Raw genomic sequence first — 25,787 nt, forward strand, 5'->3', positions numbered from 1 at the left:
CTCTTTATTCCATGGCTGTTCCCAGAGATACTCTAAACAGAAGGCTGGTTGTAAATAAATTGTCTTAGCAATTTTGAGGTACACATAAGGTGGAAATTGTTAAACAGGAACATGGGAAGGCAGGAAATAAGAAACGACGATTTTCTTCCTTTGACACATTCTTTCCACAGACCATATCATCATGGAGTCTATCGAACTCATCAATTCTCCTGAGGAAAGGCTATCCAAAGTTTTTTTTCCCTTATCTTCTCCCAGCAAGTTAAATCAAACAATACCTATAATTTTCTATAAATGCTCCCAGATGGCGAGGCTTTCTACTGGGAGCATGCATTTAAAAAATTGGGCCTAAAAATTCAAATCACACCTGCTTGATTTGCAGGCACAAATCTGCCGCCTCAGTATCCAATATGACAGGCAGCATGTGTGCGCTCATTCCATGTGGGAAGTAAGCCACCCGCTATAGTAGGCATGAGTTGTATTAAAAATCCTTATTAAAATATTGAGATAAGGGTCTTACACTTGTGTTACGACCAGGTGAGAAAGGTGTCTAGGGGTCTTTTACTATCTTCACCTGGTCTTATTGTAACAGGGCTTGATTCTTAAACACACAGTGTTTTGAGCTCCCCCCTTGGTGAATCTTTGTTCGCTGCTTTCCAATTATAAGGCAAACAAATGAGCACACCAGGTTTTCTTAGGTTTAAGAAGAAAAGTGAAATTTATTAAAACTTGAACTCGAATACAGTTAACGCCTACGGATATAGGATGCGCCCATGCTAGCGTGCAAACGCGATACACACATGCAAATAGGGCAGAAAAGAACAGAAGAAAAATAAAGTAGAGAGGTTTGAGGCAATATCAGAAGAGTTTTTTGTTTACTGTGCTTAGAGCTCACTGTAGTCCTTTTGTAGGCAGTCTTGCTTTTTGTTGGGGCCCAGTATTCTTCTTAAACCTTGTTCAATGTAGAAGACTTTTCTCTCTTGGGGTTCATGTGTCTTCAATGGGTCTTCAGTTCCATCAGAAGGAGATGAGAGCAGACAGGAGAGAGGTCTTTTAGGTCCAGGAGCCAACAGCTTTCTGAGTTTCAAACACTCTGTGGCATGTTCAAATTCAAACAGCTCCAACCACCAGTTAGTCATGTGAATAAACTGGTCTGACCAGGTCTTCTGTGTATCGGGGAAGCAGGGACTGGGTCCTTTGTTCCAACACTGTCTGCCAGTCTGCAAAAAAGGTCTTTCCGGCGACGGCCTGGCAATTCCTTGTGATAGTCTCTCTTTTCTTCCCAGCAACATTTTTAAGTTTTTAATGTTCATATGACGAAATAATGTGTGCCTCATTTTTGGTAGGTGGGGGCCTGCATGACATTTGTATTAGTGAAAGACAGAAACAAAGGTTAGATTTTAGTGTGAAGGGGGAGCAGAGACTGGTGACTAATTAAATCAATTGCAATTTGTATGCAGTGTGTATAGGATGAGATCAAAGTAAGAAGGGAAAAAAGGATAAGGTGTAAAGAAGCCCTACACCAAGTCCCCTCCAACATTGTCAGTCACCACAGTTATAACTTTTCCCCTGCTCGTGATGCCCAGCATATGTTTGCACTATGGAGGACAGGATGTGCGAGCAGACTCAGCCCCCTCCAGTCGCAACCTATTGTCACAAGTTGGGTGCAACCTTCCACTACAAAAAAGGTAATATGTTAATGACATTGTTGTGAGGTGTTTTAGAGGCTGTGCCTGTCATAGTCACATCATTCGTATTTGTTGTGTGATGTGAGATATAGGAAAATGAGGGTTGCAATAGCTGTGAGGGTAGGAAGTGAGAGTGGGATGAATTTTATAGAGCCCTCGATATTGGGAATGGTGGCCGGGGGTGGGGGGCATGAAGGTAGCTCCAGATGAGGCCCGCCACCGACCTCGGTGCCGGCTAATGAGCCGTTGCGTTTGGAATTGCAGTGGCTCCGCGACATGCGTCCCGAGTGTGCGGGCCGCCATTTTTCTCACCTGCACCTATTTCGGCGGCGGGCCTATAGAATCCAACCCAGTGTGTGAGAAGGAGGGTAAGGAAGTAGAATGGTGATGTGTAGTGATTGTAGGTGAGTGATGGGGAGAGGGGCATATTGTGAGTACTGAGGTTGCAGGTGTGAGGACAAGAGTAGGAGTGCAATATTCTTACTTGACAACTCTGGTGAGGTCATTGAACTATCTTACGAACATACATACGAACATATGAATTAGGAGCAGGAGTAGTCTACTCGGCCCATCGAGCCTGCTCCGCCATTCAATAAGATCATGGCTGATCTGATTGTAACCTCGACTCCACATTCCTGCCTACCCCGATAACTAGTCACCTCCTTGCTTATCAAGAATCTATGTACCTCTGCCTTAAAAATATATAGAGACTCTGCTTCTCCTGCCTTTTGAGGAAGAGAGTTCATGACCCTCAGAGAAATAAATTCTTCTTATCTCTGTCTTAAATGGGCAATCCCTTATTTTTAAATAGTGAACTCTGGTTCTAGATTCTCCCACATGGGGAAAACATCCTTTCCACATCCACCCTGTTAAGACCCCTCAGGATCTTATATGTTTCAATCAAGTCACCTCTTACTCTCCTAAACTCTAACAGATACAAGCCTACCCTGTCCAACCTTTCCTCAGAAGACAACATGCCCATTCCAGGTATTAGTCTAGTAAACCATCTCTGAACTGCTTCCAATACATTTACATCCTTCCTTAAATAAGGAGACCAATACTGTAAACGGTACTCCAAGTGTGATCTCACCAATGCCCTGGATAAATGAAGCATAACCTCCCTACTTTTATATAAAATTACCCTCACAACAAACAATAACATTCTATTAGCTTTCCTTACTTACTGAACCTGCATACTAACTTTTTGTGATTCAAGCATGAGGACATGCAGATCCCTCTACATCTCAGAATGCTGCAATCTCTCACTATTTAGATGATATGCTTTTTTATTCTTCCTGCCAAAATGGACAATTTCACATTTTCCCACATTATATTCCATTTGCCAGATCTTTGCTCGCTCACTTAACCTATCTATATCCCTTTGTAGCCTCCTTATGTCCTCTTCACAACTTACTTTCCTACCTATCTTTATGTCATCAGCAAATGTAGCAACCATACCTTTGGTCCCGTCATGCAAGTCATTTATATAAACGGTAAAAAGTTGAGGTCCAGCACAAATCCCTGTGGCAGACCATTTGTTACAACTTGCCAACCAGAAAATGACCCATTTATACCTACTCTCTGATTCCTGTTAGCTAGCCAATCTTCTATCCATGCCAATACGTTACCCCCGACACCATGAGCTTTTATTTTCCTCAATAACCTTTGATGTGGCAAATGCCTTCTGGAAATCTAAGTACAGTACATCCACCGATTCCCCTTTATCCACAGCACATGTTACTTCTTCAAAGAACTCCAATAAATTGGTTAAACATGATTTCCCTTTCACAAAACCATGTTGATTCTGCCTGATTACCGTGAATTTTTCTAAGTACCCTGCTATAATCTTTAATAATAGCTTCTAACATTTTCCCGATGATAGATGTTAAGCTAACTGGCCTGTAGTTTCCTGCTTTCTGTTTCCCTCCCTTTTTGAATAAAGGTGTTACTTTCGCTATTTTCCAATTTAATGGGACCTTCCCCAAATCTAGGGAATTTTGGAAAAATTAAACCAACACATCAACTATCTCACTAGCCACTTCTTTTAGGACCCTTGGATGAAGTCCATTATGACCCGGGACTTGTCAGCCCGCTGCTCCAACAATTTGCTCAGTACCGCTTCCCTGGTGATTGTAATTTTCTTGAGTTCCTCCCTCCCTTCCATTTCCTTATTTACAGCTATTTCTGGGATGTTACTTGTATCCTCTATAGTGAAGACTGATGCAAAATATTTGGTCAATTCATCTGCCATCTCCTTATTTTCCCTTATTAATTACCCAGACTCACTTTCTATAGGACCAATGCTCATTTTGTTAACTCTTTTTTAAAATATCTATAGAAACTCTTACTGTCTGTTTTTATACTTCTAGCTAGCTTTCTCTTGTACTCTAATTTTTCCCTCCTTATTAATCTTTTAGTCATTCTTTGCTGTTCTTTATATTCTGTCCAATTTTCAGACCTGCAACCCATCTTTGCGCAGTCATCACACAAACAGATTATCTGGTCATTATCACATGGCTGTTTGTGGGAGCTTGATGTGAGTAAATTGGCTGCCTCATTTCCTTTGTTACAACAGTGACTATACTTTCAAAGCACTTCATTGGCTGTAAAGTGATGTGACATCCTCACATGAATGTCTTTCCTTTTCAATGCTGCATCAGAGAACCTGGGTGCCCTCAGGACCGCTTGCAGCTATAATTCCACTTATGAAGTTTCCCTGAAGTCTGCAGCCAAAGTGCACCTCCCCTTAAAGAGATGCTGTCTGCCTTTATGCATCATCTGTCTTTTCCACCCACCCAAACAGGCAGGCAGTCAATGAGTAATGCTGGCTCCATGCCTGACTCAAAAAATTGAACTGCAAGCACCAGCTTCACATGGTCCCTACAACCCAGAGAACAGGTGTTTGCAATGTGCCCTTCCCCACCAGGTGCATGTTTACGGGTACAATTTAATTTCTGAGCCTTAGTCCTCGTATATGAAATACGTTACTTTAAGTTGAATGTACTTTCAGACATAAAAAATGTCTGCTTGATCATTGCTCTGCCTGATTCCTGTTGGTATATCTTTTGATCTGTAGCTGATTTAATTGTACAATGGTGTAGTGTGGTATGGTACAAAGTGATTTTAAAGCAAGATTATCACAAGTTTAATGAAGGTAAACCTTTTGTATAATAGAATTTTGAAAAGAGATTTCACCTCCAGAAATGAAAGCCTAGAAAAGGAAAAGAAATTGCTGAAAAATCAGTTCTGCTGGACACTTGCCATTTCTGTTCCCTCTGATGAAATAAAAAAAGACAATTGAATGATTGGTCAGATTGCAGCCAGATGGCAATATAGCAAGCAGAGGTTGGCATCCTCCCAGTTCTGGGTGCTAGTGTCAGTGCCACAGCATTATTGCCAGCCAGCACCAGGTAACTTGGTTAATGTTTTATTAGCAGGGGTGTAACTATTGAATAAGCATGGCAAAATGGAGTGCAACTTTTTCAAGTCCTCAGGGGATCTCTGGTCATCAAACTAGAATTTGCAGGCATTGTGCCAATGCAATGCGTATCACTGATACACTGTCATAGAGTCATAGAGAGATACAGCACTGAAACAGGCCCTTCGGCCCACTGAGTCTGTGCCGACCATCAACCACCCATGTACGCCAAGCAGCTGTGAGGCTTGACAACTACCAGACTGATGCTGGCATCTAAAGAAGTGACCGTGATCCCTAAATACCAGACTGACGTCTATAATGCCTTTAAGACCATTAAGCAAACTACTTAGCCACATGATAAGGATGCTACTTGTCATCAGAAGAATCTGTCAGGAAAAAAAGGGTGAAGCAAGAGTTTGCAGCACCAGGTTTGTTCCACAATGCCAGCCAATACAAATTAATTCTAGAATCAATATGATAAAGATCTGTGCCCAAAACTTCCAATTACACTGGGTTTGTGCCTCAAACCAGGCACTTTTTTTTTATTCATTCATGGCTAGGCCAGCATTTATTGCCCATCCCTAATTGCCCTTGAAAAGGTGGTTGTGAGCTGCCTTCTTGCACCGCTGCAGTCCATGTGGGGTAGGGACACCCACAGTGCTGTTAAGAAGGGAGTTCCAGGATTTTGACCCAGCGACAATGAAAGAATGGCGATATAGTTCCAAGTCAGGATGGTGTATGGCTTGGAGGGGAACTTGCAGGTTGTAGTGTTCCCATGCATCTGCTGCCCTTGTCCATCTAGGTGGTAGAGGTCGTGGGTTTGGAAGGTGCTGTCTATGGAGCCTTGGTGCGTGGCTGCAGTGCATCTTGTAGATGGTACACACTGCTGCCACTGTATGTCGGTGGTGGAGCAAGTGAATGTTTGTGGACGGGATGCCAATCAAGCGGGCTGCTTTGTCCTGGACGATGTTGAGCATCTTGAGCGTTGCTAGAGCTGTGCCCATCCAAGCAAGTGGACAGTATTCCATCACACTCCTGACATGTGCCTTGCAGATGGCTTTGGGGAGTCAGGAGGCGAGTTATTTGCCACAGGATTCCTAGCCTCTCACTTGCTCTTGTAGCCACGGTATTTATATGGCTACTCCAGTTCAGTTTCTGGTCAATGGTAACCCCCAGGATGTTAATAGTGGGGGATTCAGTGATGGTAATGCCATTAAATGTCAAGAGGAGATGGTTAGATTCTCTCTTGTTGGAGATGGTCATTGCCTGGCACTTGTGTGGCGCGAATGTTACTTGCCACTTATCAACCCAAACCTGGATATTTTCCAGGTTTTGCTGCATTTCTACATGGACTGCTTCAGTATCTGAGGAGTCGCGAATGGTGCTGAACATTGTGCAATCATCAGTGAATGTCGCCACTTCTGACTTTATGATTGAAGGAAGGTCTTTGATGAAGCAGCTGAAGATAGTTGGGCCTAGGACACTACCCTGAGGAACTCTTGCAGTGATGTCCTGGAGCTGAGATGATCGGTGATGTCCTGGAGCTAAGATGATTGACCTCCAACAACCACAACCATCTTCCTTTGTGCTAGGTATGACTCCAACCGGTGCAGAGTTTCCCCCCCAATTCCCATTGACTTCAGTTTTGCTAGGGCTCTTTGATGCCATACTCGGTCAAATGCTGCCTTGATGTCAAGGGCAGTCAGCCACTCTCACCTCATCTCTTGATTTCAGCCTTTCTGTCAATGTTTGAATGAAGGCTGTAATGAGGACAGGAGCTGAGTGGCCATGGCAGAACCCAAACTGAGCATCACTGAACAGGTTATTGCTAAGCAAGTGCCGCTTGATAGCACTGTCGATGACACCTTCCATCACTTTACTGATGGTTGAGAGTAGACTGATGGGGCAGTAATTGGCCGGGTTAGACTTGTCCTGCTTTTTGTGTACAGGACATATCTGGGCAATTTGCCACATTGGCGGGTAGATACCAGTGTTGTAGCTGTACTGGAACAGCTTGGCTAGAGGTGCAGCAAGTGCTGGAGCACAGGTCTTCAGTACTATTACAGCTGCTGATGCTCTGGAGTGCTGATCCCATCTGAGCCAGCTCTGTTCAATATCTATTGGCACTTTTGTCATGCAAATACTGTGTAAAACAGGAACACAGCTTGGAAATTAGACTGAAACCTTTGCAAAATAAAATGCAGCAGCAAGCTGGTAGAGCAGCAGGTAAGTAGCAAAATGTTTTACTCAGTAAGTTGATTGTCAATTAGCTGGACTGGATAGTTCATGTTTGTTTCATACCACTTTGATAGAATATCTTCCACTGGGTGATGTGCAGAGGGGATAAAAACAAAGAAAATATTGTTAAGAGATTGCTTCTATTTCTTTTGTAAAATGTGTTTTCACAAACTTATAGGAATTATGATTCATCTGGAATCTTGAAGAGATTGCTGAACTTTGTGTTTTTTTAAGAAGAAGTCACCAGGAGGTTCCTGGATTTGGCTAGTAAATATGTCTAACTGGAAGGCACCTGTCTGTGGATAATCACCCACCAGGGGTTGTTTTGGACTTAGGGATATGTTTACAAAGAAGTGACAGGTCAAGATTTATAGATGTTAGGAGGCTGGACTTTTGGACTGCTTTTAGTTTCAATTTGAACTGTTACAACAGACAGTTGTTTTTTGCCTGTCAGGGAATACCAGCTCATCTCTCTCTGTCTTGAAAAGAAACCCTGTATTTCCAGTGTCAGATTCCTATTTTCTCCTGTATTTGAAGAAACCATGCATGTTTGGAGAAATCTTGTATATCGAATGTGTGGGAGCTGAAAACCTTGTTGCTGTATTCCTGCTGTAAGACCTATTTGGAGCCTCTGAAGCTGCATCTCTTGGAAAGCCTACCCAAACTGATCTTCAACGTCACTTGGAAAGAACTGTTGTGGGAAGATCCCAGTGACAGCTGCCTATACGTATTTGGAATGCCTAACCGAAACAAAGGGGACCTTTCCATACCTTCCTTTCAGCCTAAGTATTTTTTCTTCCCTCTGTTTTCTTTGTGACAGCGATAAACAAAAATCCCTTTTATTTTCCTGGTTAGCTGGTGTGCATGAATGTGTGTGTGTGTGTGTGTGTGTGTGTGTGTGTGTGTGTGGGCTAGGATAAATAAGGGGCTTTAATATTTCAATTTGTCTGTATGTTTTACTTCATTATTGGTTAGGACCCAGTTTATAATAAACTGATATTTTTCTTCTGTTTATTAAAGAAACCTGGTTGATGTGCTTTACTCTGGGGAAAAATGGAGTATATAGTTGACCGTATCGGTAAGTGGGAAAATTTAAATATATGTTGTGACCTGTGGAGAAGTGGGACTAGAATAAACAGTGCATTTCTCCCCTCTCAGTCATAACAATATTTTAAACAGAAAAAGAGCACAATTTCAAAATGATGAGCCTGCCAACTCATGTGGAAGAGTTTCAGCAAAGGGGAGAGAGAGAGAGAGAGGAGATTGCTGGGTTTCCAATCAAAAGAGGCTTACGAAGTGCTTCTCATGCCACGTGAAGGGAGGTGGCAGCCACACTGAGGGATGAATTTTGTGCTGGTGGTGGGGCTCCTGGAGCCGGAACAAATAGGCGCGGGGAAACCTGCCTCTGTCTTTTCGTGTCCCCCGGAGCAATCCTCCGGTCTTTTTGCAGTTTTTCAGGAGGTGGGATCCCCATCCCTTTAAAGTCTTTAAAGGGACGGAGATCCCACCTCCAAGAGCTATCAGCCAAGCAGAGAACTGGCAGCTCAGCAGTATCGGCAGCGCCACCATGAGTGGTGGCCACTGCCGGTACTGCAGAGGTCACAGATCCAGGCCCAGCACTGGAGCCCCGAAACAGAGTTAAGTGAGGTGGGGTTGCTGGCACCAGTCCAGACGTCCCCAGCGAGGGTGGGTGGGGGTGGGGGTGGTCGTGTAGTCCAGGTGGAAGGGAGTCACATGGGATAAAGTTGTTACCGGTGGGGGTCCTCCATAGGTCACAAATTACCCACAAAGAAGGGACACTCCCCCACTCTCAAGCCCGCAGGGAGGGCACCTCATTTTACAAGGCATCCTCCCTGCGCGGCAATGGCCTCCCCCGCCTACACCCCCTCCCCCCAAGCCACCCGTAAGATCCCAGCAGAAGAAGGAAGAGGCGCTTAAATGGCCATTAATAGGCCACTTAAGGGCCTCAACTGGCTTCTGAGTGGGAAGGCCGTTGTCAGCCTATCCCACCCCTGGGAAGATCGCTGGGCGATGAGGTGGCGACAGGCCCTCCGCCCTGCTTCCCCCCACCACCCGTCACGATACTCCATGCGCCCCACCCCCGATCCCGCCACAGGGGGCCTCACAAAATCGCGGCCTGGGTGTCACCTCTTTCACCCCTTCCCCCACCCCCCCAAGTATTGGAGACCAATGTCACAAGACGTTTCGCAATCTGATGAGGGCCAGCATGCTAACACAGCAACCACTGTCTCTTTTTTTTCCGCTTGGTTAAAATGTCATTGGGATCCTACAAACATCATAGGACCACGATTAGCGTATATTAATGAGACTTCTGCTTAAGTCAGGTGGGCACCTCAGCCATCAGCAAAGGTGGCCAGATTAAAACGTGCTGTGGGAGGGAATTGGGAGGGAAATCGAGCTGCTCAATTTTAACTTCTGTTCTGCCTTGCATCTGCCAGGTAGAAGGAGTAAAAGTTCCCCTTACATCGACTTTAATTTATTCAACAGACCAGCTACCAGCTATGTAATGCTGCTAATTTGCAGTTATCAAGGGAGTCTAATTCTAAATTAATCGCATCAATTTATATCAAACTCAGACACTGATCTCAACAGTAAATTTATAATCAACAAGCAGTTAAAGCCGAATCACCAAGACAAAACTGAATTGACTTTTCAACCTCTGTTATTTATTTAATCAATTAACTACATCTACTAATTATTTGCAAACTTAAGAGCACAGTCTTATCTGGGAGACCAGGCTGGGAGTGGGTTGTGGTAGTAAGGGGGGGCCATGGTTGGGAGGTCCAATTATCAATGGAAAACCCGGAAATATGTTCAGCACATGTCAGTAGCTTTTTAATACTCACCTCATTACCATGTTAGTTCTGGGTTTGGTGTCCAATGAGTGGCAGCAGTCGTGATGAGGATCCACATAATACAATCTCAACTCTAGTATTTAAAGGGGCAATCCAAAGATGCAGCTTTGAGTTGTTGGAGTTCAAGAGAAGAGAGGGGGAAGTTGAGGAAGTAAATGAAATGGGTAAAGGTTTCAATGATAGCTTTCTAGATGTGCTACTGGGGGCTGTGAGGAATAGGAGGGCAATACTATTCCCAAGCAGTGGAAGAAACCTGTAGCAGAGACCAAGAAGGAGTAATTGGAGGCTGTTGAGGTGAGCAGCAGGAACATAGTGCCATGCTCCTGAATGTGATGCAGGAAACGTTTTAATGACCTAACCAAGTCAGGGAAGTTGAGTACAGTGACACATTTACCTACATTCTACTTTGCGCATCACCTAACTCCTCACTTTGCCTTGTCAAGCTACTCCATGATATCATTCCTCATACACACTTATCTTGTAGGTGCCCCATCTCTCTCTATCTATTCACTTTCTCACAACCCCATCTATCCATCCACTACTCACATGCACCCTCGTTTTTATGCAATATCATGCTTCTCCCTGATACACACCCTCACCAAATGCTCTCCATCCATTGGATGAACACACATCATTACACTCACTCATTTGTCTGTTATTTCCTTCCTTTCAGGAGAAGATAGCACAGAACACCAGGAAAAGGCAGAGAACTAGAGGTGGCCTTCTAGCCATCTCACAACTCACAATTGTAGAGTATGAGGCACTGGAGATCAGTGGAGTTACGGCATCCCTGGCTGCTGGGGATGGGAACCTCCCAGCTACTTAGTGACAACATTAAGTGTTAGACAACCACAAGTCATACAGAATTCAATCAGGTTAACTTGATGTCAACAGCAAGTGAAATATGATCATGTTCATAATGAGAAGTTGCAAATTTCTTACCTTGCCAGTACTCATTCCTGTTTTTTTATCCCTCACAGAGCCTTCCTGCAGCAGCAGGAATTGATGGAGATCGCAGATGACGATTCCTCAGAGCAGCTCAATCATTCTGAGGGTGTACCATCATATGACTCATATATACCACGCAACAGCTCAGATACTCACACTTTTGTGGGACCAATAAGAGAAACAGTTGGGTTTTCACTTGGTGATTCACACTTCACAAGTGAGCAAGAGCAGATGGTGGTGACAAGTCCACATCAGAGGGCACAGCCCCCTCCAAGCTCTGCTTAGCTGGACACTGATGCTGCATCCCGGGGTCTGTCAACGAAGTGGATAATCATTGAACAGCAGCAGAGAATGTGCAATATACTGACAGGCATGCTAAGCAAACCAGAGGAGTCCTCAAGCATGAGTAGGTTAATGTTGCATAGCACTGCAATGATGTCTTCCTGCGTGGATAAACTGGCCAACCATGGAAGAACAAATACGGCAATCACACGAGTCTGTGCAGGCCTTGAGCTAGGGCTCAAAGGAATTGTTCCTTTAGATTGGACTGAGTGGCAGGAGACAGCGAGTAGGCATAATAGGCAGGTACTGTAATTGGGAAGACGTGACTAGGTAACATCCAACAAAGATTTATGTTGGGATCTCAACTATTCACTGTGTTTACTAACAACTTGCCAAAGACTTGCAGGTTGATAGGTAAATTGGCCATTGTAAAAATTGTCCCTAGTGTAAGTAGGTGGTAGGAGAATTGAGGGAAGGTGGAGATGTGAGAGGGAAAATGGGATTAATGTAGGATGAGTATAAATGGGTGGTTGATGGTCGGCATGGACTCGGTGGGCCGAAGGGCCTGTTTCGATGCTGTATCTCTCGATGACTCTATGACTCCCAACTTAGATGATGGGATATACAGCCATATTTTCAAGTTTGCTGATGACACAAAGATAGGTGGCATATTAAGTTGTGTAGATGGAAGCATAAGATTATAAAGAGATATTAATAGATTAAGAAAATGGGCAAACTGTGACAAATGAATTTCAGTGCAGAGAACTGTGAGGTCATCCACTTTGGACCTAAAAAGGATAGATCAGAGAACATTCTAAATGGTGGAAAGCAAGAAGCAGTGGAAGCCAAAGAGACTTAGAGGTTCATGTACATAGATCATTAAAATTTATTGGACAGGCACAGAAATAATCAAAAAGGCTAAGAAAATGCTGGCTTTTATATCTAGAGGACTAGAATACTGGCGTGCAGAAGGCATGTTGCAGCTATACAAAGCCATGGTTAGACCACATCTGCAGTACTCTGTTCAGTTCTGGGCACCATAGCTTAGGAAGGGTATTTTGGCCTTGAAGGGAGTGCAGTGCAGATATCATCGAATGATATCTAGATCTAAGGATAAAATTAAGATGACAGATTATGCAAACTAAGGTTGTATTCCCTGGAATTTTGAAGATTAAGGGGTGATTGGATGGGAATTTTCAAGATATTAAGGGGAACAATGGTGACAGTAGGGAACAGATTAGACAGTTCCTTGTGTACAGGATTCCAGACCCTGGCAGTGGGCTACAGGATGCTGTCTTATACTGTTTTCAGGATCTAATAGCTGCTACTGAGCACTGGGGATGCATATCCAGGGATGGTAGTGTCTGAAAATAACCTGCCTGAGACTGCTGTTTTTCATGCATGGTAGTTATCCAGTCTTCACCCTTACAGTACCATACAAGTTCCTGTAGGAGGTAACATTAGGCCGCTCAGCCACAAGCCACAGAGATGCAAGCAGAATCAGCTCCCTCCCTTGCATAAGCTACTATGAGACAAGGAGCACCTCAGTCTCATGAATGTTTTGTATCACAGCCTATCTTATCCCATGATACTGGCCCTTGGGTTGCATGTAGGAGAAACATTAGAATTGAAGAAATTAGATGGTTAGGTACCCCAAGGAAGCACAGTGTAGGGAAACAGTAGGTTGGCTTCTATTCACCTTGGAGTTTATTATATTAAAGGACAATTCCCACTTCTGCCGTGTTTTGTTATACATGGAGATTATTGTCACACAGGAAAGGGTGTGCTTATTTGTACTGATTTATCAATTAGATGACCATGAATTGCACAGTTCAGTAATGCCAAACAGGTCTGATACACTTTCTAGGATGGGTACAACATTGAAAATTTGTCATTTATTTTAGTGCTAATATTTTCTATTTGTAATACTTTGGATTAAGACTACTATTTTGGACTAACACTAGTTGCAATTGCTAACAATTTCCAGCTTTAGCAATTATTATTTATAGCACTTTCCCCAATTTGCACCAATCCCCCCACTACATTTGCTCTGAAGTCAGCTGATATAAATCTAGTACTGGATCACACGCAAATTTAAGCCAATTATTCAGATCGTGTTCAGCAGTGAACTGCTTCTTTCTTTGAGAACCAATACTTAAACATATTTGTAATTTTTGCTCATTTGTTGAACAGTCAAACAATGGACTGCAAAAGTGTTATTTGAATAAGGTAGGTGGAAGCATAAGCTTTGATGAAGCAGTGTGTTAACGCAATGTGTAATAGCACATTGTTATACAAAGCAATGAACTGAATTCAAACCCAATCAAGCTGGATCAGTATTATGATGCAATACCTAAAACACTTGCTTTGACAATAAGTAGAGTATTGGATTCCCAAAGTAATTGCTCAGAATATGGCTCACATCACTAATTATCCAACTGAAAGATTTTCTTAATCAGCAATACCATTGACTGAATCTCTCCTTAGAGGTATGTAAGCTTTAAAATCGACCAAGGAGCTGATTGTTCTCAACTTTGAAACAACAATGAATTTATAAAATGAGTTTTCTCTCCAACATAAGGGGTCAGACTCAGAGAGGGCACTCATTAATGTTTGTTAATTGACAAATGCATTTACCTTCAAAACATTGCCCATGTAAAAGCTCATTTTTAGCAACCAGAGAATCATAGATTCATAGAATCTCACAGCAGGCCATTAGGCCCCTTTCTGCCTGTTCCAGCTTTGTAGAAATGCTGTCCAATTTTGTCCCAAACACCAGCTTCTTCCCCATAACCCGACAAATAAGTCTTCTTTAAAAACATGTCTAATTGCTTTTTGCAAGTTCCTCTGGATTCTGATTCCATCACCCTTTCAGATCTTTACAACCCTCCATGTGAAAATATTTCTCCTCATTTCCCCTCTCGTCCTTTTGCCAATTATTTTATTTTAAATCTATGACCTCTAGTTATTGGCCCACTTGGCAGAGAAAATAATTCCTCCCAGCTCTATCAACACCTATCATAATTTTAAATTCCTCTATTATTTATTTTTATTTAGAGATACAGCACTGAAACAGGCCCTTCGGCCCACCAAGTCTGTGCTGACCATCAACCAGCCATTTTATACTAATCCTATATTCCTACCACATCCCCACCTGTCCCTATATTTCCCTACCACCTACCTATACTAGGGGCAATTTATAATGGCCAATTTACCTATCAACCTGCAAGTCTTTGGCTGTGGGATGAAACTGGAGCACCCGGAGAAAACCCACGTGGTCACAGGGAGAACTTGCAAACTCCACACAGGCAGTACCCAGAATTGAACCCGGGTCACTGGAACTGTGAGGCTGCGGTGCTAACCACTGCGCCACTGTGCCCCTTAACCATCTCCCCTTAACCTTCTCTGCTCTAAAGTGAACAATCCCAGCCATTCCAATCTCTCCTCATCGCTGGTATCATCCTGGTAAACCTACTCTATACCCTCTCAAAGACCTTGACATCCTTCTTAAAATGTGGTGCTCAAAATTGTAGACAATACTTCAACTGAGTGATTTGTGAAAGTATATCATGACTTTTTTGTTTCTGCAGTCAATGCCCTATTTACAAAGCCAAATATCCCATAAACCTCCCTCACTACCTTATTAATTTGCTCTGCCACCTTTAATGATTTATGAATATGCACCTCCTCTGCTCTTGTATCTCCCCTTTAACAAATCTGCACTATCTATTCCTAATTAATGCATACTTCTCCAGTGGCTAAACTAAAGCAGTTTGGTCTGGGGTTTCTGCTCAATTGCGTTGGCTTTTTCGGCGCAACTCCCCTGCAATCAACGTAACTGGTACAGAAGATCACCAAATTTTAAGTGCAAATCACGTTCAGCATAACTGAAAGGTCTGTTAGTTTGAAAAACATTGTGCTAAAAGCAGGCCTCACCTATAAAACTGACCACAACCCCAGGGTGAATTAATCATCATTGGGAGTTTCCATTAATTGTGATCATTTTCAGCCCTTCAAAGAGGCTTCAAAAATTAAGCTGGAACATTTGAGTGCAAGGACAGTAAACATTTTGAAAAGGTTTAATTTTTTTTTTTATTTATTAAGGTACTGACTACTCCACCCTAACTTAACTAGAGAATAGTTTTGTAATTTAAAAAAAAATCATTTTCAGTGATTTAAAATTAGGTTACTCACAGGAGGATTAACACCAAGTTAACGTACTTATTTTTTGTGATAAATGCATTTTCAGCAGTATTAATTAAACATTTTTTATATTCTTTCATGGGATGTGACATTGCTGGTGAGGCCAGCATTTGTTACCCATCCCTAATTGCCCTTGAAAAGGTACCAAGTTACCACTCTTAATTAATTTTAAGGGTTGAGTCAATTTGTTTGGGTTTGATACAAAAGCAGAAAATGCTGGGAATACACAGCAGGTGCATCAGCATCTCAAGACAGAAAAAACAGGTTGTAATGTTTCCGATGTGCTTTATTTTTACCAGTTGGCCATGGTTCCTGATTTCAGTTGAGTGGTGAATGGGGCAAGAAACAAGGTCTCAACTCTATTTGCTATAGGTCTTGCTTTTGGAGCTGCTGCTCATGTTTTAACTATAATTGTTGATTCAAAATATATTTTAGAATTACATTAGCACTGTGCCAATGCTGTACTGTGGTGTTACGATCAAAATTCCTTTGCTGGCATTTGCCATTCTGCCCTTATTGATTAGGGATTTGTAAATCTCCAGCCTCTACACAATAGCATCACATAGGAATCTGTGGCTGGCACAAATGATGGATTGCAATATGTTGCTATGTTTTTACATCATTGGTGTTAACTCAGTTAAACAGTAGCACACCTGTAATAATACTTTGGTTTTAAATTGAATTTTTTCAATGTGTCAGCAAGCAAAATCTAGAATATGCCACATAGCAATGCAGCCATCGTCTGAAGCAGCTGAACAAATATTAGGATTGTTTAATTGATAATCACTATCTGAGTGTTTTCAAAGGAGTCCAGGAGTACTACAGCAGTATTGGTCTGATTGTCTAATGCACAGAATAGAGATTACTGGCAATGGATTGGCCACCCGTTATACACCCAGCCAGCTCTCCCTTCCCATAAATCAGGCACTTCAGCTGATACTGCATCCTTCCATTCCCAACGAATGATGAAAGTTACTCCCCACTCCTCAGCATTATGATCTGGAGTTGTCATGTGCTGCTGAGATACTAAATAGAATATTAAAACACATAGCAAATGAAACCAGCTAAACCTAGCTTTGAGAGACATGGAGGGTGATTTTTGTCCACATTGTGCCCTTTATGGACTCTTTACTGAGTAGAATGATAAGAGAAATTTGGCAGGGTTCTGTTCTGCTAGATCTCTGTTGAGACTGCACTGTATATGTGTGCCCAGTTCTAAAGAAACACAGGGGGGCAGAAAACTCTTGCCTGGACAAGGTAAAGACTTCAGAGTAATGTCTGAATTAAAAGAGGGTGACATAGTTTCACGCTGCAAACTTGTTGCTGACATTAGAGAGTGCTGGATGCCAAGTGCAATTTACGTCCAAGGTTGCTAGGCGATCCATGGTTACTAGGAGATCAATCTGTAACCAAAATTCATTTAAAAGATGTGATAACTAGATTCAACTAACAGATTTCAGGATACTGCTGCCCCATTTTTCTTTTTCTTTGCTTTGTTTCCCCCCCCTGCTGTCATCTGTGGTTCTCAGAAGTCATTGTGGTAATTGTTCTGCTGTTTCTTTTATGTACAGTTTGATTGGTGACACCAGTACATTTCGCAATGGAAATTCCCTAATAAATGAGATTGTTGGGAAGAGAGTAATAACATACCAGGGAGATCAAGCAGCTCAGATGTCGCTGTGCCCACCTGTCAGTCTTCTGACACCTGAATCTAATGACTGAGGTACACATACCTCATATCAGCAGAGGACTACTTCATGAAATATCACAAATTCATAAAGGAGGCCATGACAGTAGACCCAGAGGCACAAATAATATATATGAAGGCCTGACTAACCACAAATGCTGAAAGGTTCTTTGTAGCACCCTATGACTGGCCGTGTGTTAAATGGGGTTGCATGAGAGAAAGCACATGAGATGATCAACAGCCAAAATAAAAACTATCACCCAATAACATCAGTGAAGTGAACATGACAGATTTTCCCATACCTCCCAAAACCTTGGCACTAGACAGAAGAAACTGACCAGGAATACACTGCTCTTTTCCAGCCTAGGGATAACCAATACTTCCTGTACAAGGACATTTAAGAGACTGAGGAAAACCCTGGTTCAGGCATTGCCCTTGGACAGGAAAGTCATGGGCAGCTACAGGCCTCACAGACCAGTAGATATATGTCCTTGGCCTGAGTAGTTGGGATCCTCTGGCTGTCAATGTAAATGAAGGCTCTGATTAGAATTCTGAGGGGCCCTAAAAAGCTTAAAACCAATTCTCACCTGTAAATTTTTGGCCTTCTCTCAGATTCCTACAGACCTTCTGGTCAGCAGAGCTCCAGGAACCTACCACAGCACCATGTTCTTCAGACACCCCTACTGTGGGGTCCCCAGCTGACATCATGTCAGAAAAGTAAGGTGCAGACCCAGAGCACCCTCTCTCACCTCATTTGAATGGGATTGACCAGCACCTACTAGAAACGTGGCCAAGATTTGCTCCTCTCCCTCTCTCCAAGAAAGCCTGAGGAATCCTGGGCAACATTAAAAGGGCGGAAACCTAGTGATCTAGATCTCTGACCTTTAAACCTCATCTTTGCAGTTGAAGCAGTAAGCTTTCCCAGGATGGCTGTGGCAATGGTCTGTAAGATTAGCTGGGACATTCTGAGTGGTCAATAGTTGAAACACTTCTAAAACTGGATGAGCTTCATGTTGGACAACATTAAAAAAGTACAGGCCCTGAAACTCCACAGTGGTTCTCTCACTGGCAGGTGAATCCCGGTGGAAACTCAGTACCAAAATGTATTTTTAATATTGACAAAACTTACCATGCCATTTCCTTCTGTCATAATCAGAAATGCATAACAAGCAATTATGCATTACTACACGTTCAAGGAATCCTGAAGAAAATGCAAAATATCCCAATTTTCATGTTGCTTCTGCCATTTTTCTTAAAGGTAAGGCCAAAATTTAAAAGGATTATGAATTCTTGAAATCCATCTACTTCACTTAGGTTTAGATTTCTGAACTGATGCGGACCTCTTCCAAAATAAGAAAAAAACACAGGCTGGAACAAAGCATTTTGATGCAAGGATGTGGTTCCCCTGTGCAGTATATGGTAAGAGCTGATCATATTGTAATACTACCCTGTCTGTTGGGTTTTTTGAATAAAGGAGGGAGACACGTGGCCAATTAAGTAGCGACTTTATGTGAGCTATTTCCAGTTCAAACACCACAGAAAGATGGCGATGAGGATAGGATGGATTTTTTAAATGTTTCATTGGAACAATCAAGGACCAGGGAACATTGTGATACTTTCTGGAACCCCTAAAGTTAAATTTGAGGATGTTTGAACGGTTGAGAAAGATTGCTCTGTGTGCACATGTCGCGTTCCTGCACAGATCAGTGTGTCAGCATACGATACGTAGGCTGGAGGCTATCGTAATTTATTGTGCACCACAGGAGATATGAACTGTGAGCAGATGCAAATTTAGTCTGAGTGCTGTATGTAGTTGCATGAAAAAAAAGGCACAAAAAGCTTATTTGGTTTCAATGGGGGAATTCAACACTGACAAAGAGGACAGTAATAATTATGAATGAAGGCTTAACATTTGGATGAGACCAAATAAAACAGGTGATTGAGGATAAAGTTATTGTCTTCCTCACCATGATGGGGCCAGATGCCTTTGATATTGTGTCTCACCAGTGTGGCTGAAGTAAATGAGATTCTGGACTCCTATTACAGCACAACTAAGAATGAAATCACACTGAGAGTTGCATTACATCAGACGAAACAGTTGCCAAGTGAGTCTGTAGCGGAGTAAATTCTAGAGTTAAAGAAACTGTCCCGCGACTATGGGCATGGCACGAACTTAGAGATAAAACGTAGAATCAATTTTGCAGGAAGTCTGAAAAACAATAAAATACAGGCCAAGCTACTGAATTAAGGCAATAAGCTGATGTGGAGGGAGGCCTGCGATGAGGCCACGGCCATGAAAATGACAGAAAGAGATTGTTGCAATTTGCAAGGAAGTTCTTTTTCTGAGCCAGCAGGTGAAGTCCACCAGATTTCAGCAGGATCTACGGAGTTCCGAAGAAGGGTCACTGACCCGAAACGTTAACCCTGCTTCTCTTTCCACAGATGCTGCCAGACCTGCTGAGTGAATCCAGCATTTCTTGTTTTTGTTTCAGATTTCCAGCATCCGCAGTATTTTGCTTTTATATCAGTAAGTGTATGTCTGACATTGAGAAAGTGCTAAGAGAGCATAAAGTGGTTTTTGAGCCAGAAGGGCGAAATTATAAAATTTGGCATCACATGGCTGAAGTCAAGATAAAGGACAATACACAGCTGACATTTTGCAAGGTGAGACCAGTGCCTTATGCCCAGTTACAAGCATTAAGTGAAGAGTTAGAAAGATCAGGAGCAATTAAGAAAGTGAAGAGCAGTGAATGGCTGCACTTTTTTTGATAGATATAAAAGCAGACATGTGGTGATTACAACCAAACAGTATAAAAGGTAAAATGATACTTGCCCACTGCCTACCAGGGAGGTTTTGTTTTCTAATTTAGCCAATGGGAAGGTATTCAGTAAGATAGATCTGTCAAATGCATACTTGCAATTAGAATTAACTGACAAGAGCAAGGAATTGCTTACCATCCATATACACAATGGGTTGTACCAATATGAAAGGTTCCTATTTGGAGTGTCTACTGCTCCTGCAGTTTTCCCAGAGTGTCATAGATCAGGTACTAAGTGAGATGAAGGGATTGTGCTATTTCTGAGATGACATTCTAATTAGCAGTAAGACAGAGGAAGAGCCGCATATTGTCAGGTTGAATGAAGTCCTAGATTAACTTCAAGAGTATGACATCAAAGCAAAAAAGCACAAGTGTTGCTTTATGGTGTCAACTGTATCAAGAAAACCTGCTGTGCCAAATAAATATTTTTAATTCATCTATTGGAAACCTACATTAAACTTTTAATGAAACAAAAAGAGCTGGAATCCGACAGTTACCTACACTATCAACATCCTGGGGTTTACCATTGACCAGAAACTGAACTGGAACAGCCATATAATTACTGTGGCTACAACAGCATGTCAGAGGCTGGGAATCCTGCAGTGAGTAACTCACCTCCTGACTCCCCAAAGCCTGTCCACCATCTACAAGGCATAAGTCAGGAATGTGATGGAATACTCTCCACTTGCCTGGATGGGTGCAGCTCCAACAACACTCAAGAAGCTCGACACCATCCAGGACAAAGCAGCCCGCTTGATTGACACCTCATCTACAAACATTCACTCCCTCCACCACCGATGCACAGTGGCAGCAGTATGTATCATCTACCAGATACACTGCAGCAATGCACCAAGGCTCCATAGACAGCACCTTCCAATCCCGCGACCTCTACTACCTAGAAGGACAAGGACAGCAAATGGTTGGGAACACCACCACCTGCAAATTCCCCTCCAAGCCACATACCATCCTGACTTGGAACTATATCGCCATTCCTTCACTGTTGCTGGGTCAAAATCCTGGACCTCCATTCCTAACAGCACTGTGGATGTCCCTACCCCACATGAACTGCAGCGGTTCAAGAAGGCAGCTCACCACCACCTTCTCAAGGGTAATTAGGGATGGGCAATAAATGCTGGCCTAGCCATGACACCCACATCCCATGAATAAATAAAAAAAACCTGGCAGTCAAGATGGCAACTGCAATTTGCAATTGAACAACTTGCACATTCTAAGACATCAAAGAGGAGACATATGTCTGATGAGCCTGTACCCAAAACAATGGCTTGCTCTATTGATTGAACTACCTGAGATTGCTTTCATTAGCAAGACATAAAAATCCATTCAGGGATATTAACATTGAAAGGGCGAAGGGAGAGACTGAAATTCCTAAACTTGAATCTTGTTAGAACTCACCAGAGAATACACCAAGACAGTAGTGTGACCATCTGTCCATTTCTGTGAAAGCTGCGAGTTTCCCTTGGGCAAAGCAGACAAGCCAGCAACTCAAACTGGGCAGAAGCCAGAAAGGCTGTCTCTCTCTCTCTCTCTCTCCAGAAGGCCTACTGGGGCATGCGAAGCCTAGCTGTCGGTTGCTGGATCCAAGACAAAGACACCGGGGAAGAATGCCACCTACAATTCTGCTTCCAAGAAAACCCTGAACCAGGTGGGCCAGCCACAAAATGCACTTCTCCCAGCCAAAGACTTCAAGAACACAACTTCATCCGGCAGACAATGGAATCACCCCACCTCAAAGACTCCGTATAAACTTTTATTTGTTCTAGACTATAATCCAACCACAAAATCTACTCCTCATTGCTTTGTAATCTATTTGTGTGTATGTGATTCTTGTGTGAGTGTGTGTGAATGTGTAGCGTAATTTTATTATTTTATGAAGATTGGGTTTAGATTGTTAAGTATAATAAACTCACCTTTTACTTGCTTAAACCCAAGAAAACCTGTCCAATTGGTTATTTTATGATCATAACAAAGGGTAAAAGGTAAAACACTCACTGAAGTGGTAAGCATATCCACTGTTTAAAAAGGAATAAATCCTGTTGTGGTCAAATAAGAGGAAGGACAAGGCCTTGTGACCCCTCCTCGACTGGTTGTAACAAGAGTAACATACCTGGGTCACTAGATTGATGGTGAAGGTATCCTCCCAACACACGAGAAAGTTGAGGGGATTTTGAAAGCAATGAGACCAGAGAACAAAGAAGAACTTAGAACATTCATGGGGATTATTCTAAGGTCATCTCCGATTTAGCTAACACATTTTCCCCACTGTAAGAACTGCTCAAAAATGGAAATGCTTGGGAGTGATCTGTAGAGTGCCAGAAAGCATTTGAAGAAGTGAAGAAAGTACTGATAAATGATGCTGTTTTGGCCCACTATAATTCCAGGAAATAACTGGTTTTACACAATGTGATGCCTCACCAAAAGGTTTAGATGTGGTGTTATCTCACATAATGGAAGATGGTGTGGAAAGGCCTGTAGCATATGCTCCATGTACATTCGTGAAGTCAGAAATAAATTACTCACAAGTTGAAAAAGAGGTGTTAAGCCATCATATGCGGTGTTACAGAGTTCCACAGGTACCTGTGTGGTAGGAAATTTACTTTAACTGACCATCAAGCCCTTACAATCATATCTGGTTCAAAGAAGGGGGTACCATTCCTTGTGGCAGCATGGTTTCAGAGGTGGCCGTTGATTCAGATGGCCCATCAGTACAATATTAAATATCGTAAGTCAGCAGATCATGCTAATGTAGACATTCTTTCAAGATTTCCCGTGAAGACTGATTCATTCTTAGCCACTGAGTTACTTGTGAATTAGTTTGCATACACAAATGACAGGCCAGTGTCTGCCAGAGAAATTAGTGAAGAAACTCACAAGAATGTGGTGCTCAGTAATGTGCTAAATTTTGTCATGAATGGCTGGCCTAAAGTGTGATGATGAGAAACTACTGAATTGTTGCCAGCATAAAAATGAACTGAGTGTAGATCAAGGCTGTCTCCTTTGGGGTTTAAGAGTTATTATTCTGCCAAATTTAGAGAGAGATTTTTAGAGGAACTACATCAAGAGCACACAGGGATAGTCCGTATGAAAGCAGTAGCAAGATGCTATCTTTGGTATCTAAAGTTAAACAGAAAAATTGAAGAAATGGTGAAAAGTTGAGATGGGTGTCTCAGAATGAGAAATGATCCACCCAAAGTTCCTTTGATTCCATGGTCAAACACAAGGAAACCACGGGAACAAGTACATGTCAATTTCTTTGAAGTGGAAGGAAAAGAGTACTTTGCTTTGGTAGCTAGCTATAGCAAGTGGACAAATGTTTAGTTTATGCCCAACACCACAAGTGCCTAAACGATTGAGATTTTGGGAAGTTGGTTTGCAATTTATGGGTTGCCAGAGGTGTTGGTGTCAGATATTGGCCTGCAGTTTATGTCAGAGGAGTTCAGAATATTTCTGAGTAAGAATGGAGTCAAACACACTCTGGTACCACCATATCACCCAGCATCGAATGGTGGTGCAAAAAAGAGTGCGCAGATTGTGAAGAGGTCTTTACAAAAGTATTTGCCAGGTGACAAACTAGACAGTGATTGCTATGTTTCCCTTCAATGCAGGCTAGACAATTTTCTCTTACAGAATAGCCCCATAGTCTACAACAGGTTGCCCACCTTATGAGTTAGTGTTTAAACACATTCCTAGGATAAGGTTTAGTTTGCTTAAGCCTGATAGTAGGAGCAAATTAAGAGAAAAGCAAGACAAAGTGAAGATGAATCATGATATTAGAGAGTTCGATGCCAGTCAGAAGGTCATAGATGCATTCACCTATCTAGTAAAGATTCGAGAGAGACTCTGTCAGTGTCATGTAGATCATTTGCTTGAATAAGGAAATCCAAAGAAATTAGAGTGTTATGAACATAACATGATTATGTTTTAAAACTGTTACTTCTGATGAAGTGTAAGTTGGAGTCAGAGAAGACATGTGGCTTCATATCAACTCTGCTTAAGGAAAAGACAGGGATTTTGGTTACCAGCGCAACGAAGAACCCAGATCAAAGATCCCTTTGAAAAGCAGAAGGGTAATAACACCTGAAGAGCAATGGATTTCATCCTCCTCGACTTTCAGATCGTAAACCAGGAGTCAATAGCTCTGACAATGTAAATGTGAGTGACAATTACCAATACCTGGAAACAAAGGAAAGCCCAGGTGGCTCTGCTGTGACCAAACTTCTGGGCTCTGTAGATTGAAAAAGCAATTAACTATTAACTTTTGATTTTGAATAAATTCTAGAGGCTTGGAGAAGTCTCCAGGCTGTAAGAAAGATCGGAAGGCAAAGACCAGCAGTGGCAACCTCAGGACAGAGACAGAGAGAGAGGGAACAACTGCTCTCTGATCACTGATAAAACAAAACGCTGTGAAGACTTGAATCTGATTTGAAAGTTGAGGTTTGCGGAGGGAAAAGACCAACAGGATCACCAGAGATCGCCTTATTCATGGATGTCCAGATCGAAAGTTTTGAGAAAGACTGGGAGATGCAACCCATTGCAACTGGGAGGAGTTTGGGAGTTTTAGCTGCAAGGATATCGCTTCTATGAGAACTGCGTAATGTACAAATGTGGTGTGAGGTTTTCAAGTGTTTATAATAAGTGAAGGAAAAATACCTTTCTTTGTAATTTGGAGTATTAATTACTTACAAAGTATTATTTAATTCATGGTGATTTTTAGTTTACTTGTTATAATAAGTCTTAAAATGTGAAATCTTGTCGTGTAACTCTTTAAATTAGTCTGGGGAGTTCATATCTTGTGTTTTAAAGTTAATGGTCTCACTGAAATCATAACAAGGGCATGATAACCCTCCTATAGTCCAAATTCCTCCCACAGTGCAAAATGGAAGTCAAGATAAAAGAGTAATCACAAAGAAATTGAAAGTTTTCCAGTATCAAAGATACTGCCACTAGAATAAAGTGAGTCAGGGCTTTGATTAAGACTATTCAGTCAATGTCACAGTCCCAACCATTAAATGGAGTTAGTAGTCAGAGTCAAAGTTCAGGTTTGACACAGTCAGAGATGCTGAGAGAGCAGAGACAATCTCATGGAAATGGAAATGAGTGCAGACACCCAGGCAGAAAATGAAAGAAGCCAGATAGGTTAATTGAAAGTATGCAGGAAAGAAGAAGCAAGAACTTAAAGAGGAATTGGGAAATTCCGAGAGAGGTCAAGTATTATTATTTTTATGGTATAGTTTTGTCCAATAAAAGACTAATCAATTAAATGGTATGTTAAAATTCTTGAAGTAGTGCAGTTAGATACTGTGTGTATGCAAATGGTACACAAAACACAAGGTACATATACATATTCAGGAAAGAAGTTGTTCTTTTCATTATTTCTTGTCAAATAATGATTTTCATTATACACATACATTTGAGGCAAATTTTTTTTTTACATGTAATTTACTCTGGTTCTACTGGTCATAATCAATCCAACCTGTTAAATTGCAGGTGTTGTTAAGACATATTGAATTGTGAGGTAATCACTTTTTTAAGTGTGGAGTGTAGGAAGAGCTGATCATATTGTAATACTGCCCTCTCTGTTGGGAGGTAATATAAGAAAAGGAGGGAGACAAC

At 42.0% G+C, this 25,787-nt stretch overlaps 1 protein-coding gene across 1 annotated transcript in view; it reads right to left on the reverse strand.

The window, feature by feature from the left end:
* The window catches only part of LOC137375984 (cystine/glutamate transporter-like), a 225,706-nt gene that overhangs the window by 163,788 nt on the left and 36,131 nt on the right, over positions 1-25,787 (reverse strand). The gene's annotated exons all lie outside the window — the stretch shown is intronic.

The sequence above is a fragment of the Heterodontus francisci genome, chromosome 1 (genome assembly GCF_036365525.1).
Source record: "Heterodontus francisci isolate sHetFra1 chromosome 1, sHetFra1.hap1, whole genome shotgun sequence".
Classification (NCBI taxonomy): Eukaryota; Metazoa; Chordata; class Chondrichthyes; order Heterodontiformes; family Heterodontidae; genus Heterodontus; species Heterodontus francisci.